The 17,434-nt window shown below is 40.7% G+C and overlaps 1 protein-coding gene across 5 annotated transcripts in view; it reads right to left on the bottom strand.

Moving 5' to 3' along the window:
• TIAM2 (TIAM Rac1 associated GEF 2) overlaps window positions 1–17,434 on the bottom strand; it is a 174,637-nt gene that overhangs the window by 99,870 nt on the left and 57,333 nt on the right. For 3 of the 5 annotated variants that reach the window (XM_080389784.1, XM_080389779.1, XM_080389783.1), the window contains exon 3: window positions 15,988–16,078. The exons of the other annotated variants lie outside the window; for them this stretch is intronic. The gene's annotated coding sequence lies outside the window, so the exon portion shown is untranslated. The remainder of the gene's footprint in view (window positions 1–15,987; window positions 16,079–17,434) is intronic. 5 annotated transcript variants of the gene reach the window in all.

The raw sequence follows: 17,434 nt of genomic DNA, 5'->3' as shown, positions 1-17,434 counted from the left end.
TCCTATGGAAAGAATTAGTTGTTTTTTAATAACTGGCCTCAGATAAAATGGGTCTCTTTAGATGCAAACGATATCCCCAAGTTTCAACATACGGAGCTAGGCTGTTAAATCTGTGGGTTAGGCATATGAACAATTGCTTTATTATCAGAAAAGCTCAACACTTCATTGATTGCAGCAACAGTTGGTGAACAAACTCAGCCAAAACCAAGGCATTTATTCAAATATTCTAATAAAATCGCAGGGTCACATTCAAGTGCCAAGTGTGAAAATACAGTGAACTTAGACTGCAGATGATGTATTCAATTGAAAAGAAACCCGTGAATACTGTAATAGAAATCATTAGTAACACACAAAAGCCCCAAAGCAATATTTATGTCCACAAAAATGAAATAACAATTTGCATAGTAACATAGGAATTGCCACCTTAAAGTGAACCTCTGTTTCACTGTGTCCACTATCCTGTCTCATTACAGAGGAAACTCCATAACCCAGCAGTTTTGGAGTAATTTGGAACAAAATTTTGTTTCATCTCCAAAGCCCAGTTATAGTTAACTCCTCCACTGGAAAACAACAACTTGGATCTCTTCTCAAACTTCACAAGTTGACAATACCAGCACTGAATATGCTCTCCTTATCATGGCAAAGGTCAAGTCCTTCTCTGAATACTATGACCTCAATTAAGTTTTCTGGAGGCGAGTTCCACAGGTTGGGTTTTGTAAAACCTAATAGAGCAGTGTGTGACTTATGTCTGTACTCCTAATTCTACAACTAAATATACATCTGGGGGCTTCACATCTGCTTGTTCTGGTAACAACTTCGCTCTCTGTGAAAAGCAGACTATTTTCTTTTTCCTGTTCATGGTACAATTATCTTCTCTTCACTTAGCATTGCTGTGGTCCAACTATTTCACTGATAGGCCAGATCCAAATCCTGGGACTGACATGGAAGCAATGACAGCTCACAACTCAAACCACCAGGTCTCTCTCAGGAACAATAGTTGGCCTCTGGTCCCACCCCCCATCTCTCACATTGTACTGCATTTCCCCCACAAGTCCACCTCTTAGCTGATTAAATAAACCATGTTCAAATGATTCCTTAGATAAGAGCAGCCCTCCACCAGTCCAGAAGCCTTTCATCACCACCTGTTTTGTTGAATTTATCTTTCCTGAAGGTGAATGTTCAGAATTATAAACACTATTCCCAAAGATGTCTCTGTAGCACCCTGTTCAGTAATGCAGAAGTAATTCTTCCCTAACTCAATGAAAAATACCTGGACTGACATAACCTGGGACCCAGCTGAATCACAGTAGTGCCTCACAATCTTTCAACAATGGGTAATAAATCTGTTCGTTCCCTTCCTCTTTTATTTTCAGAGGGTGACTCCCAAATGACAACAGGCATTCTTGTGATCAGTGCAAAGCACTCAACCCTGTACTTTCTCCCTTCTTCAAGTTCACTGCATTTTACTATTCCAGTCCTACGGGTCATTCGGCTGTTTATTACATTATTTCCAATCTACCTGTGTATTTACTATATCTCCTGATTTTATCAGCCAGTTTCATCAATGCATTCTCACTTTTTGTGGCAAGCCAACCAACACTCACCAAATTTGGTCTCAGGACTCCAGTTGATACCTCTTATGTTCTTTTGGGTTTGCTTCCACCTCTAACATACTTCAGTGATCACTTTTAGCACACTAACATCACATGCTGAAGGCATGCTTTCCTGACGTCTACTTGACTTACATAGAGCTTTACATCGCAGGGCTGCTGCGGGTGCCTCCTCCTGACCATGGGGCTCCTCCTGCCTTGCTCCTCAAGTAGCTCCTTGGGGAGCACGCAGGGCAGGCTGACAGGGCTTTGGTACAGTCTATCACACAGGATACAGCATGAGGGTCCTTCTTTAGTACACCCCCAAAATGGAGTCTCCACACCCACCTCATCCCCTTTTTCTCACCTGCTGCTTTACCGTTATCAATTTGGGACAACCTGATCATGACATATTCTCTGGAGTTCAATAAGCAGTAGGCAAGCTGCATGCTGAACACAACAGACTGATCTCTTATTACTACATGAAGTATTTACGTGCCTTACAATCTTCCACAAATGTATCATCACAACATTGCCAGGAAAGAGAAGGGTAACATTATCTTCATTTTCTACAGAGCTGCTAGGTCGCACAGGAAATTAAAGGGTATTTCAATACAGTAAAAGGAAGCTCTGTAGCTTGTGTTAATGCATGTCTCTACTAGCCTAATGGCTCTCAACATCTCTGTTTTGCAGTATAAATAAACTGTAGTTTGCACCAGAGAAGTCCGTAGTGGAATTAAAAAGAAAAGTTGTGGCTTAGATAGCAGGTTGGCTGTATAAAGACTCTAGATTAAAAAAAAAAATTACAAAGGCTGCACCTTAAATGTGTTCCACAGAATGTTTTAAAGCCAAGAACTTGTTTTTATAGATGGAGATAAATGAGTTATCAAAATTAGACAGCTATTTTAACCTGTATTTTACACTACTTTTACACTACAAAATCATCTAGATTTCACTTTGAAAGTACTAAGACTTCCCATTGTCACTGTTTTGTTTTCTAAGCAACAGAAAACCACTAAGAAAAACACAGCAAATGCACATGTGCCCAGCATTCGTGCTAAGATGATGACACATCTCCTTCCCTAAAGTCAGCCCACTTTTCTAAACATATGCCACCTCTATAAAATATTTTTTCCTAGACACAGTCCAGTCTGTTTCTGAAAGGCCAGTTTTCCACTTTGCCTCTTGCCCTCTCCTGCCTGTCTCCCCTGACAGTGGTACAGCTGAGCTGTGTGAAAATCCCTGGTTCATAAGGTGCCTCAGCCAACACTCAACACATAGGCACTGGATGGGCACGCATGGAGAGATTTCAGTGTCTTGCTGATCACAGCTTAACCACAGACTGGCAGATGTGTACCGAGATTCCCCATGAAATCCCAAACAAGTTCGCATGTTCTCCAAAACAGAATATGTGTAGGAATTAAATAAGTCTGAAGTAGGAAATTGGGTTCCTCAAATCAGAAACCTCTATGTAGCTCTCAAGAAAGCTGGGAAGTTGTTCTACACTAAGCTTAACTAAGCTGCTAAAAAATAATTACATGTTATTGTCAACATGATAATAAACACAGATGAGTTTCAAAGCCTTGTTTATTTCACAACTAAAACATCTGAATCACACAACATCTGCTAGAGAAATACTCTCATTAAACTGTACTCAAGGTCCATCCTTGGTATCTTTGGCCTTGAAGGAAACTGCACAAGAGATGCAGCTATCTTCCATTCAGCCGGCAGTGACAGGAAACCTTACACCATATGAAATTCCTCTAGAAGTCAAATCAATTCCTGAGAACTTCTCAATTCTGCAAACCAGTGCTCATGCACTCGGCTTCCTGGTCTCATCTCCAAATGTTTGTCAGATGGAAAAGGACAAAAATAATTGAGGTCATTCATTATTTAATTCTGATTCAGAAGAGTTTGGGAAAAGAATAAACAGGACCCCATGTGTTAGCACGTTCCTTCTCGCCAGAGCTCACAGATCCCAGCAGGCCATTTCACTTACAGAACAGCGGCATCAACACAAATCTAACAGGTCTGGCTATAGGTCAGAATAAATGTTAAACAATTAAAAATTATGCAGATGAGCACAATTTTATATTCTCAACTATCACAGAGACTTCCAATGTCTTAAGTGGCTACTACCTGCCAGAAGCTCCTGTTCTCCCTGTGAAATGCTGTAATACAAGAGATCAAAAGGATGCTCCCTATCCCCACACCCCTGTGGAGCCAGCGAGCCCTGCCCAGCCCAGCAGGGGAGAGGGGCTGCTGTCCAGCCACTTCACATGCACCTCGTGTGCCTCTCAAATGGGTTTTCCCAGCGTCCAAACAGGGAGAACACACTGACATTTAAGGCACTCAATAAACCACACCTGATGTTTAAAGCAAGATGAAATTTTTCCTTTATTTTTATGTTGCATGGTTCTTTAGCACTGCTGTAGACATGGGCTTACTATTTGTGGTTACAATCTATTTTCAAGTCAGTTATAGAGAATATATAGTGCCTCTGGTTACTGTCTTATTAATTCCAGTATAATTAAATGAAGAAAGATAAAGCATGATCACATGATGGCAGGGCATGTGGCAGAAGCATTACTGGAAAACAGGAAATCAATTAGGAGAGAAAAAGAGATGAACTATGCAGCAAACCCATCTCCTCAATTCAGATGACTAAGCACACTGGATGTGAGAAGCCTGGCCTGCAATGATCGATCACTACTCCCGCACTCGGTCTGGCTGGAATGGAGTTAATTTTCTTCATAGCAGCCCCTACGGTGCTGCGTTTAGGATTTGCGACCAAAACGGTGTTGACAGCACACCAGTGTTTTCTCTGTTGCAGAACAGCGCTGGCACAGCATCAATGTTCTCTCCACTTCTCTCTGCCCTGCCAGCGAGCTGGCTGGGGTGGGCAAGAGGCTGGGAGGGGACACAGCCAGGACAGCTACCCCCAACAGACCAAAGGGGTATCCCACACTGTATAACATTGTGATCAGCAATAAAATCAGGGGGTGGTTTTGCCAGGGTCACTGTTGCAACATCGAAGACCAATGATGCCCTCACATGACGACCTCTGAGACTAACGTGGTCCCCACAAGCAGTGGTAGCTACTGCTACAGAGAGGCTCGCCCTGCATGGCCTCAGAAGCTCATGCTTTTTAATAGTCTTTTTTTCTTTAGAAATAACAGTAAAAGCTTTATTTAAAAAAAAAAAAAAAAAAAACAAAAGAAAAAAAAAATCCCAAAAAGTGAGAAACACTGATTCATTGATCACAGGATCAAGACAGGAAGCCCTTCCAGCAGTATTTGCTACTTTCTGTATCACTAGAGCAGAACTGATGCATCTTGTTTGACAAGCGCTCTACTTCAGTGATACATTTTATTTTGATACACTTTTTCAATACACAACGGACAAATGGACAGTAACAGGTTATTTTAGTTAACTAGGTAACTGTATATTCTAAGCTATAATTAACAGTTCTTTTATTACAACAGATAGGTGTAAAAATGCTCTCAATTTAGGACTGTTACTTCACAGGAGCAACAATCTAAAACTTGGACAAATCTCACAAAAATATGAGTGTAAAGTTTTTTTGAATGCATTAGGTTAAAAAATGAGACCTGAAGCCTTCACACATGCCACTAAAAAAAGCACATCTATTAAACATGTAAAAATATTTGAAGGTGGAGTCATTTGTCACAAGAATATACTAGGAGATCTTACAACATAAATATTTATAAAGCACAGATGTTATTTCACATTGCATTACTACCATAGCTTGTTCCATTAACTGATCCAACAGAACAGCTAATCGTTTGTGCAAGATTGACTATTTGCTATCACCCATTCAAGACAGAAGCGCAAACAGTTGCCGGGGGATGGGAAGCTTTAAGGGGTTGTTTTCTAACTAAATGTATCGAATAAGTTTTCATCATAATACTGATCATTGCTTCATCAATTAAGTTAGAAAAATCTGCAGACATAAATATATGATCAAGAAGGATAAGTATGACAATTTCTAAGAAAATTGTATCAAATCAGTGTTTCTTCAATAGCATGTACCAAAAGGCATGTAAAATAGATCTTGTTGCATAATGAATTTTAACTACGGTAGTCCTGCGTACGCATAGGATTTTATAGGAAGACATGAATGTTTCCCCTAAAGTTTCAGATCCTGGGCTTATAGGAGTATACAGCAAATTCTGCTTGACAATACCTCTAATTCTTCTGTTTGCAAAAAAGCCCTTCAAAATGTAAAGTAAAGAATTAACGTAACAGAAGGAATATTAAAGTCATCAAATGGGAGAGGGGGGATTTGTTTGTTTGCCTTTTTTTAAAAAAAAAAAAAAAGCCTTGATTGTTGTTTCTCATTATAGGTAGCTGGCAAACCTACTAAAAGTGGTAAATGGCAATATTAGCAGCTTATTACAATATCATTAAATTAACTAGAAGAAATACTGGGGTATAAAAGCTAGAAGAAGCCTGTCTAACATGTGTTGATTACATCCACAAGCACTGCCTGAACACAGCGATGCACAAATCCTCTAAGTGGCTGCAAAGCTATTTGCCTGAAGCAGAGCGAACAATGAGAACAAGTTCAACATCTGCCAGGGTGTCCAACTGCTCACAACCATTTTTCTGGTCAGAGGGAGCATTGTTTAAGTTGACAGGTTCCTAATGGTCTGAATTATTTAGCAATTCTCAAAAGACTCTTTCTATTCATTAAAGAGGAAAATGCGAACCACCACAGCCAGGGTTCCCTTGCTCCCTGGGAGCCGATCATGCTAATTGAGGAGAACATCACAATGTGCCCCATTTTAATCACGAGTTAAGTAGGCAAGAGGCTTCTATTATCCCCACCACACAATGAAAGACGGAGGGTGCCGGCTTCTGCAAAGATACACACCACAGTATATCAGTATATCGTCTCAACATTTTTTAAAAACCTCAGTTTAAACAAAGAGGACATATGTTGCTGATAAGCACTGCACCTACCAAATGACATAAACAAGTAAATTACATTAAAGAGAAATTTGAAACACACTGTTTCAAGCCTGAACATTACGTGAGCAACAGTAAACATCACAACATACAGTAAGTTATGGGGAGGGGGAGACAAAACAACTTTATTCATTTTTCTCCTTATCTGCCATATGATAGATGACAGGTATAAACAAACTAATGTAGCAGCACAAGAGGTTACAGACAAATGACACTCAAAGAGCCAGATCATTCAAAGATACTTCCACTTCTAATATCTGTAGAAATGAAGGGGAACACTACCAGTAAGGAAACAGAATAACAGCAGCTTTACTTATGATGGATTATTTCTCAGTCACTTATCTTAACAGTAATCAAACAGGCTCTGCGGCAGTAATTATCTCACACAACCCCAACTTTTCTGAACATGGGAAAAACGCAACAGTCTTACAATCAACAGGACTGTCTTGTTTTCTTCAAAGCCTAAGGAGACCTCTCAGATTTGGAATCCCTTCAAAACCGTAACACCTGAACAAAGTTCCTCATGTAAACTTTGTGAGGAATGTTAGTGTAGTACTTACGAATGCCTGCAATTACCAAAACACAGACCATGTCTGAGAAGAGAGAGATTTACAAATGCATTCAAAGGCTATAAGGGAAGGCATGTAAATATTTAGTAGATTATCCATATGGAAAACAACATCTATAGGGAATTGCCAGTTTGATGGAAGGACAAATGGAAGGAGAAGTCTCCAAAATTAGTACTATTGTGGTTGATTAGGAACAGAAAAAATGTGGATAAGAAATAGCAAAAATAAATTACCTTAATGCATATAATAGGCATTTAGGAAATTCCTTTCCCATTCTTTAAAAAGATACTACAGAGATAACCCTTTCAATTAACATAAACAAAAAGTAAGTCACTAGTTTACATAGAGAATCTATATTTTGTCATCTGTGTATAAACATTTCCAGAAGCAGAAGATTAAGTCACTGAGCTAAATGGAAAGACATAAAATATTTTGCCGGCATGACATTGTGAATAAATAACTAAAAGCCCAAAAAAGCAAAGAGACAACACGATGCCGGCCTATTCAGCCATAAAATTCATTTCCAATAACCACATTTCAGCATGCAGCTTAGATCATACGTAGCATTTTCCTGTCTGAGAGCATGCAAGATTGATTATTACGGGCTCAATTGTCCCATATGCTGGCAAACAATGTATAAGGAATAATTAAATCAGCAAGATTCCCCTACTGAGCCTCCTACACATGGTTACACTCAGGCAAAGGAGAGGTGGGGTCCCTCCCAACAAACAAAAGCGTAGGATTATGCAAGAAGCCTAAGACCATCTGCACAAAGTCATGTGGTCAGGGATTTCCTCTTCCCCTTGCTGTGTACAGGGCATCCTTTCCCACTTCCAGTCTGAGCCGCGTGGAGGGCAGTAGAGCCAGGCCTAATTCCCAGCTCAGGAACAAAAGCGAACCAGGAGCCAGGGGTTTCCGAGGTCCTCTTTGCCCATACTGCCTTCAAAGCTAAGCCACTTAAGGATGTAATCCTTAATACCCCAATGTGCAGAAGTTCATAACGTCTGGGTCATTGTGAAGTTCTGCATACCCCGGCCCCAGCCCAGCCCCACCTGCGCCCCCCGCAGCGTGCTGCACTGCCCCCAGAGCAGAGCCAGCCCGGCACCGTCACCTGCCTCCATCCATCTCCCAGGCAGAGAGGCAAGGGGCCCTTCCCTGCAACCGTGAAGACTGCAGGAAAGGCGCAAGCCTTTCCCCACATGTATCCCAGTTTCATGTGAAGTAACAAGCGGAGCGTCGGTATTTTTTGTTTCCTATTTTCTCCCAACCGATTTGAGTTCCTTTGTTCTTGCCTGAGGTGGAAAGCTCAGATCAGGGGAAAAAAACCCCATGTTCTTGACCTCAGCAGAATATCTTGTCAGAGTATGGCAGCCTCAAGGACTCTTTCCTGGCATCTGAGAAGGGGGTTACAATTAACGTACCTGTTGGTTTACTTTTTCCATGAGGCCCAGAAGAGAATTCTATAGCATTTTTCCATATATAAAGAAACATTAACTCAGTGTGCAGTAAAGGCCACTCACAAAGCAATGTTTGGATGCTCTTTGACTTCAGTATCCCCAAGCAATTTGCAGAAGCAGATCTGTTTTTCCAAAGCGCTCTATGCTTTCTGAACAATGGTTAAGCCTGCATGAACAGCCTAGTCTGACACAGTGATTTCTGAGTCCTGCCTGCTCTCTCCCACCTTATCAAGCTGCCTTTCACAGCTTCCTGAAATATTATTGCTGACATAACGGCATTACTAAGATAGAGCCCAATCCAAGCCAACTGCAGATAAATAAAAAGGCTCCCACTGACTTCTGTGGGCTTCAGATCAGGTCGAAAGCAGTGAAAGTACCCAGAGGATGAAGTCACACAGATCTGTTTTTCATTTCAGTATGGTCCTTAAAAATATGCCTAACTTTAGGTACTGTATTCTTGACTTTATGCTGGGCTGGCAAGGTGCAATGAGCAAACATATTAAAACATATCCTTTGTCTTGGGTTAAATTCAGATTATTATATCTTTATTTATCTGCAAATTTGAGATAATAAAATAAAAAATAAATATTAAAATCAAGAAAAGGCTACCTTTACATCAAGCAAACCATAGTCTTGTTTAACTATGCTAAATACAGAAAAGAAACACTCTGCTCACCCAACACACTTGCTACGCGCTGCGTTTACAATGCTGGCATTGGTTTTGCATGTATAAGCCAGTCTGCAGCCTCTTCTTGCAGGCTGTATTTGTGAAATGCAAGGTGAACTCAGGGCCATCTCCAGAAAATCCTTAACTTCTCTCTATTCACAGTCATTGCCTTTCAGGTCCAGTCAAACCTTGTTAAATAACCCCCAGTGATATATGTATAAATCGGTCAACCTTCCAATGCAAGATTCATGTCTGGGCCTAGATTTTGAACAATATTCAAAAACTAGGAATGTCTGGATGTGAAGGCTTCACTTAATTCTGTCTGGAATAAATCACATCCACAGTCTAGCTTGCATTTCAGCTCTTATGTTTTTGAAGTGGTTCCAGTGTAATATTGTAATTTGGACAAATTGCTACTTTAAGTAATTAAAGGTGCTTGAAGCTTTTCAAAAAGTGTGTCTTTAGTAAAATGCTTCTCTCAAGATTTGAAATTTTGGAAAAAACAAAGTCCATGTGAAAATCTGCAACATGTTCTGGTGACTTACCACTTTTCAACAACAAACTACTAAGGTTGATAAATATTAAATCAATACATGAACGCATACACACAGAGACACACATGCAGAGCACCTCATTTTCAGTGAGGTAGTCTGTATTCGCAAGGTTAAGATAAACTGTCAGTGCTCAATCTCCCTGACCAGCAGCAAGTCCTCTCCAGCAAGGACACCTGTTAGGCCCACCAGCATCTGAAGAACTGAGTGAAACTACACCAATAGTGTGGCAACAGTACATTGCTTTTAATAAACCAGATTAATTCCAGATACACAGTTTGTAGCTGTTAGAGCATCCAAGCTAACACCTCAACATGAACCAAAAGGAAACCTCCGCAGTGACCCCTGCACAGACTGCAAACATTTTTGAGTTTGTTCCTCCTTACTTTGTCAAAGTACATAGAAATAAATAATGTAAACTATGAGCAATTCTATTACTAGTAAGTGAGAATGGTTAACTAACCAAGGGTCATGCCTCACAGCAAAGAAAAGTGTTTCCTGATGATCAGAAGGAACCTCCTGTGTTTCAGGTTTTGTCCACTGCCTCTGGTCCTGTCACTGGGCACTACCGATAACAGCCTAGCTCGATCATCTTTGCACCCTCCCTTCAGGTATTTATACACATTGATGAGATCGTGCCGAGCCTCTCTTCTCCAGGCTGAACAGCCCCAGCTCTCTCAACCTTTCCTCACAGGAGAGGTGTTCCAGTTCCTTAATCATTCTTGTAGCCCTTCACTGGACTCTGTCCAGTACATCTATCTATCTTTTGTACTGGGTAGTCCAAAAGTGGACTCCAGCACTCCAGGTATGGCCTTACCAGAGTTCAGGGACAGAGGAGCAGGAGGACTGCTTGTTTGGTGTGTTTTGGGGTTCAGTCGGGTGTTTTTTGCCACTATTGCTTAAGAAAACTGTTACTGCAGCAGAAGTAGGATTCAGAAGTACTGACAGAAACATGCAAGAGAAGGAAGAGGATCAGACATTTGTCAAAGCTCCACCTATGGCTGCCAGTGTTTCTGCGATGTTTAGTCAAGAGAAGGAACAGAAAATCTTCACGCTTCCTGGCAGCAGAAGCTGAGAAGCCCTTAAGCCAAATGCCTATCACCATTTGCCACCCACAGGCTGATGGGAACACGGAGATGTTGGCCAGCACCTTGGCAGGAGTCTGACTAGAGTCTTCTGGCTAACAGCTGTGCTGCCAAGCTCCCCACAAGGCCAAAGCCCCTTCTCCCTTGGACAGAAGCATCATTACAAACCAAAGCTAGTAAATGTAGCTCACGGGCTCACCTATATTTGGTGCCCTTTTTCATGCCTGCTTTCTACAGGTTTCTGTGGTGGATACCTGGTCATTATAGATGGTGAAAGAAAGCAGTTGCCCTATTTGTATGAAGCACATTATTTGGCAATAACAGGTAAAAAGTCTTTCTCTCCTTAACTCTTAAATACAAGAAGTTATGAATAAACACAAATAGATGCATGCACATTTCCTAAAGGCAGGATTAGAAATAAAACCTGAATCTTCTGAAGAACATCTAGGTCCCTTCAAAAGTAGTCCCTACAGAAGACTTATTCTCCAAGTGCATGCTGGGCATCAAATTTGACCCACCACAATATGTAGCACTTTTCTCCTGCTTTGTACCAGCATAAATGAATGTACAAGACAGAAGGTTCTTGAGAGATGTTCCCTGTTTCAATGGTTGGGGTTTTTTTTCAAGAATGGGGTGAAAACAGCAGACCTGGTCTTGTCTTCTGTCCTTTACTCTTACTGGTTGGGAAAATAAGAAACACTTATAACCAAGGTTGTCTCAAGTATGAGCAGCAGGGAGAGCAGTCTTTCCAAAATACTGGAAGCTGGGTTAAACAAACACCTGAGTTCAGAACATAGACTCAGAGGAGATGGCATTTCTGGCAAGTGTACAACATGGACTAAGAAAATAATATTGTGTTGTTAATCTGGGAAACAGAATTTCTGGTGACCCCAAAAGTACCATTTACTAAACCAGGAAATACAACTCCCTTAGACAAAAGCATTGTGCAGCAATTCTGTTATGCACAAATTTATATTTAGAACTATCGATTTCTCCTTTCTTTCTGTATTATTGCATTTCTCATACTACACTGAGCTTTATGTAGGTACTCCTAGGAAGCCCATAAACAGCAACCTTCTTCCTGCGCTTGGCTTGTACTGCTCAGCCATTGTATTGCTTTTTCCTCTCCCCTCCCTGGGGACCAGAAGCACCAGTTCCTTTCACTTTCCCTTGTAATACAAGTTCTGCTCAGTATTATTATTTTATTTTTTTTCTATTGTTATTTTGTACTCTATGAGGTGACATAGCCATTTAGGATCCAAATGAGGTGACAGATGAAACAATAAACTTATCCCGCAGGCTCCAGGTTAACAGCAGAACTAGGGGTTAAGGTAGCAAAAAGACCTCTTCCCAGCAAAACTAAGTGCAAAACCTTATGGATTCATATTCAGCTGAGTCTAAACCATGAGGCAATATGTAAGATTTTTCTTTTAAATGGATATTAGGTTTTACTTTTAAATAATAATAATAAAAGAAAGAGACACTTTTGTGGTATTTTAAAGCAGTTTGGTTGATAACACCTACAAGTTCACCTGCATGACAAAGACCACCATAATGACGCCTGACTGGTATCTCTGCCTGAGGAGTAACTCCAATGAAATCACTACAATTATTCTGAAGCAATAGAAGAAAGAAATGCTGCAGAAAAGGACAAACAGGCTGTCCCACTGTGTTTAATTCATCTGTTTCATAGAGTTTCATCCATTTCTCTGCCTCCTCTGTATCACTAGCTGAAGGTGGATCCCGTGAGCACCCTGGAACATTAAGGAACTTTTCAACACTTTTCAAGAGCACGTGGAAGAGTTGTGTGACTTACGTAAGTCAGTTAGGAAACACTAGGAGAAAAAAAATCTACTTCCTTCTAAAAAAATGGTCACACTGTATTTTTCTGAAGACAATGAAGGCTATATGAAACGATGGACATTAAGATCTCTTTTTTTTTTTTGCTAGAGGATTCAGTTTTCAAGCTGTCTCTGTCCCTTTAAAAAACACAGTGTAAAGCTGACAAATGGGAAAACAAAACCAGAACATTTAACTTGCAGAGTATTAATCCAGCAGGAACTTAATGAACTGAACAAATTGAAACTGTGGCAACTCCCTTCTCACCCCAAAAAAACCCACAACAGATGACAAAAGTATCAAAATTGTCTCATTTTCTCACTAAAAATGCCTGAAACCAGATGGGGTTCCCCAGAGACATATGGTCTGGGCTCCTACTTATATTAAAGTAAAATTCAGATCTGATCATCTTAATCCACCATAGATAATCCTATTTGCCTAACCAAGAGATACTATAACTAGCACAGCTCTCCTTCCTCTGCTGGTTCAGTGGGTGGCACCTACTCTCTTTTTCCCTGCTTTAAGTACTCAAAACAAATAGTTCTTAAGAGCTGCAAGTCATTATGACTATGAAACATACATATTCTTCCTTCTTCAGCTTTTGCGAGGGAAGCTCTCCATTTCGCTTTCTCATCTGAAACTGTGCTTTAAGAGAGTGCATCCCTGGGGTTTGGGTTTGGGCTGTGGCATTTTGTTGTGTTTCTTTTTTTCTCAAAAGCCACATCTGTGGAAGTTTTAGTTATACCACCAGCAGACAGAAGAGGAAACCCGCACCTACAGTAACACAGGTCATTAATCAGTCCATAAAACTGTTTTCAAAACCTGGACTAAGTTCACAGACTGCTTAGTGTTCATAAAGTTTTCACCAAACATCTGTAGCAGGGGGTGGGGTGGGGGTGTATGTGTGTAGTCTAGAGCACTTAAGACAATTGATTTTGCCAAGATTAGGTTAAAAAAAAAAAAGAACACACAACACCGGTGTTCAGACCTTGTAGCATGCCTCCTTTTAATCTACTTTACAAAACATCTCCCACCTGGCAAATTTTAATATTTTTCCTCAACTCTGTCCTCAAAGACTCACTGCTGTCCTACTTGCTCCTTTTCTTCTGCAATAAATTCCTCCTTGGCCAACATGACATGGCTTCCAGGTATCATTTAGTTGTCTCCATACTTATGCTCTTTTAATAAGCTGGAGGCCAGGACATATTCAGCAGCTATGGACAGGTGTACAGGAATGTTAGGGGTCTGCTGATTTCTAGCTTCTCTCCCCACCGGCAGCCTTCCACCCAGGTGGCATGGAAGGGGCTGGGAAGGAGGGCAGCAGAGCTGCGCTTCCATGGGTCTTTTGAACTAACTTTTGTCAGTTCAGTTAAATAACTGCGTATTTTCATAAGCTTTCTCCATTCTCCTCTTGCAGTCATCACATTAACTCAATTTTCCAAAAAATAGAACTTGACACAACTAAAGATTAACAAGCTATGAAAATGTCATGTGTAAATGTACACAGGAAAGTGCCAAATTAAGAATTTGCTAAAATAAGGTACAATCATGCAGATATCTAAAGAACAATTTGGTGTAATATGACTTACTGATATGCAAAAAGATTAAGTAAGTATGATGACAGCTTCTCAGCTGTAAAACAAAACTTGTCATGGTAAATAACCAAGGCAAAACAACCCAGCTCTAGGAAGACAACTGGTACTCAGTACAAAATAAATGTAACACAGTCACTACTACCATACACAGGTGACCCTTGGCATGGCAGCGTAAGTCCCTCCAAACCCTCCCACGCTGATGAAGCCCAGTTTCTGCACACATACAGTATCTGAACGTGGCAAATGCCTGCAGTCAGAGACACCAGACACCAGTCTGGTTTTCTCCTACTCCCATTCAGTTCACATTTAAAACTCTGGTTTACCACCAGGGAGGTAAGTGGATTGGTTCGCTCTGCCCTTCCTTCCCACTTCCCTCCCCAGGCCACACATGAAGGTAATGCAACTGCATAATAAGAATCAGACGAAATGCCATTTACTGTTTCATGCTTGTACAATAGCTGCACTCGCTCAGGGGTCTCTTTGCACAGGCACTGTATGAGGAGGTGACCCCAAAACCCTCCTTTTCCAAGGCTGTTCCCCTCAGAGAGCAGTTAGATGCAACATCACTTAACTTTGATGCATCTTACATCCACCTGAAAAGAAGACTAACACTTACTGTTGTCATTTTTCCAGAACAGAATAAATCGATTTTGAGAAGAGGAGGAAAGGTCGCGCACAACCCCCCAGGGGCAGGGTACAGTCTCTTTATGCCCATCCATACAGCCAGGGAAGTGATGAATTCGTGGTGCTGCTACTTGCAATTCAACAGGACATGAGTCACTTTCTAGACTAAAACAAACATTTTCAGTAGGCAGCTAACTACTAATTTACAGATAAGATACCCCAGCAGCAGAGAAAAGAACGTTAAAGGGCACCATCTTGATACCCTAGGCACCAATTTCACTTACAGTGAAGCATGTACACCAGCATTTACATGACAGTGATCACACTGGTGTCGAAGGAAATAAAAATGTTGTTATTCCAAGTAAATATTAACCAAAATGACTGAACATAATAGCTGCCTTTCATCCCTGTACAGCTTTTGGAGCAAAGCATTTGAGCTACAAAGACTGCAAACAGAGACTATAAGCAAGGCCAGTCAGCAGCCAGGCTCTGCTTTTGCTGGGAAGACAATCACATCTAGCCCCAAACACCAAACCAGCAGATGGAGGACGCTGAAGAAATTCAAGGTCGTCGAGGGAAACGTTTTTGTCCTGGCCCTGAGATAAATCAAGACAGTGCTGCCTCAGTAAAGTGATAGCTGAAAAGAGGGCTGGGACATTAAGGAAAAGCAGAAGATCAATCCTACTGCTTCCCGCTGCTAGATTCCAGCTGTTTGCTGAAGGGGAGACTTTATATATTCACCATAAAGGAACAATGCTTCCTCAAATAAATGCTTGGTTCTTTAGGGCACTCTGCTTCCTAATGTAAACAACCCCAACAGCAAACCAGCACCCAAAAGGCATGCCAGTATTTTACACAGGAAATGTTACTGAGATCAACTGCTGACTTTCATTTAAAAAAAAAAATAGCTTAAGGACTGATATCTGTTTCTTGGTCTGGCCTCTTGGGTCCTTGAATCCACTCAATTTATGTCCAAAGAAAAGTCTTTTAAGGACACTTTAAAATATACTGGCACATACTTCATGACGGAAAGTTATTCTTTTGCTCTTCATTCCTCTGACAGACAATCCCAGGAAGCTGCAACTCTTGAGATCTCTTGATCAGCTTCTCCTGTAATCACAGTCAAGCAGCAAGGTCAAAAAGGAAAGAGTAGCTATAAAACAAATTTTAACACTACTTCTACTTTTTTAATTCTTTTTTTGCATGTGTTTTTAAGAGTTACATTGTATGGAAGACTAGAGAAAATGTGCATGGTTTCTCTCAAAAGGGAAGCATTTATCTACTTAGATTTCAAAGTCTGTTCTTTCTTTTTTGTTTTAATGCTTTTTTCTTCCAGAGAGCAAGAAGAAGAGACAATAAATAAATAAATAAATAATATATATATAAAAACTATATATATATATGTGTCTATATATATATATATAAAGGCATATATCTTGATCTCAGCCAGCTTCCTGTCCTGGTTAGCATCAAGAGTGTCATGAAATGAAGAATGACATAATATGCAACAGTACCTCTGGCTTTGAAAAAACATACATTAGGGGGGTGCATACATTCCAGAATACAGCAGCCAAAGTAGAGAACTGGAGCGCTATGGTTTCCAATTCTGAAAAACCTCAGAAAAGCATTTTAAGCACAGGTTTAACTTTTAACACATCTTTATCCTACTGAGATCCTGTACCCTGAAACTGTGCTTAAGGCTTAACTGATGCTTACTCACTTTGAAAAGCACTTCTTTTCTGATGAATTTTCGCGCATATTCCTGAAGGTAAAATCCCAGCTAGACCAAAATTAGCATGAGGTCACTTACTGCAGAGCCCGGATTTCACTCCCAGCTGTGAATTTTCTTCAGATTAGCCTGGGGTAAACTGTGTTCCCAGAGTCACAAGAGTATTAGATAAATGGTACAAAACTTGTGCCCTTGCTGCACATTTCTGCCTGCAGTCCGTGCGAGAGGGCTGGGCAGTACAGGCAGTGCAAAGACAGCAAAAAGTCCAAGGGACATTAGCTAAAGCTTGGAACTGCACAAACAAATGGCAAGCGGGTTTTTGCCCACTTTCCTTGTAAGGTCCCATTTGACTTTTCCCATCACCAAAAATCATGAGAGAAGTTACATGAAAGACTTTCAAGAGAAGAGTGCAGAGGCTCCCAATATAAGCTGGTCCTTCTTCCTTATCCTCCTCAGGCACCAATCCCAAGAACTTGGGGACCCAAGCTTTAGAGAAACCAGTATAAATGAATAAATTTCACGTTTGAAAAATCTTGTTTTAATTCCTTTTTTAACTATTCCAACTAGCTAGTGCTGCAGCAGCCAGCACACATGGATTCTTCCCTTGTTTTCATCAGTGGCAATCTTGACATGTTTTTCCTTACTGATGTCTGAGGAGGCACAGGAGACAGCAAAGGTGGTGGGATTATCACCCAGCAGTCCTAAACTGCAGAAGCCCTTATTTTGATATGGATAAA

This window comes from Falco punctatus, assembly GCF_963210335.1.
Source record: "Falco punctatus genome assembly, chromosome: 5".
Taxonomy (NCBI): Eukaryota; Metazoa; Chordata; class Aves; order Falconiformes; family Falconidae; genus Falco; species Falco punctatus.
This window is presented reverse-complemented; position numbering and strand designations above follow the sequence as displayed.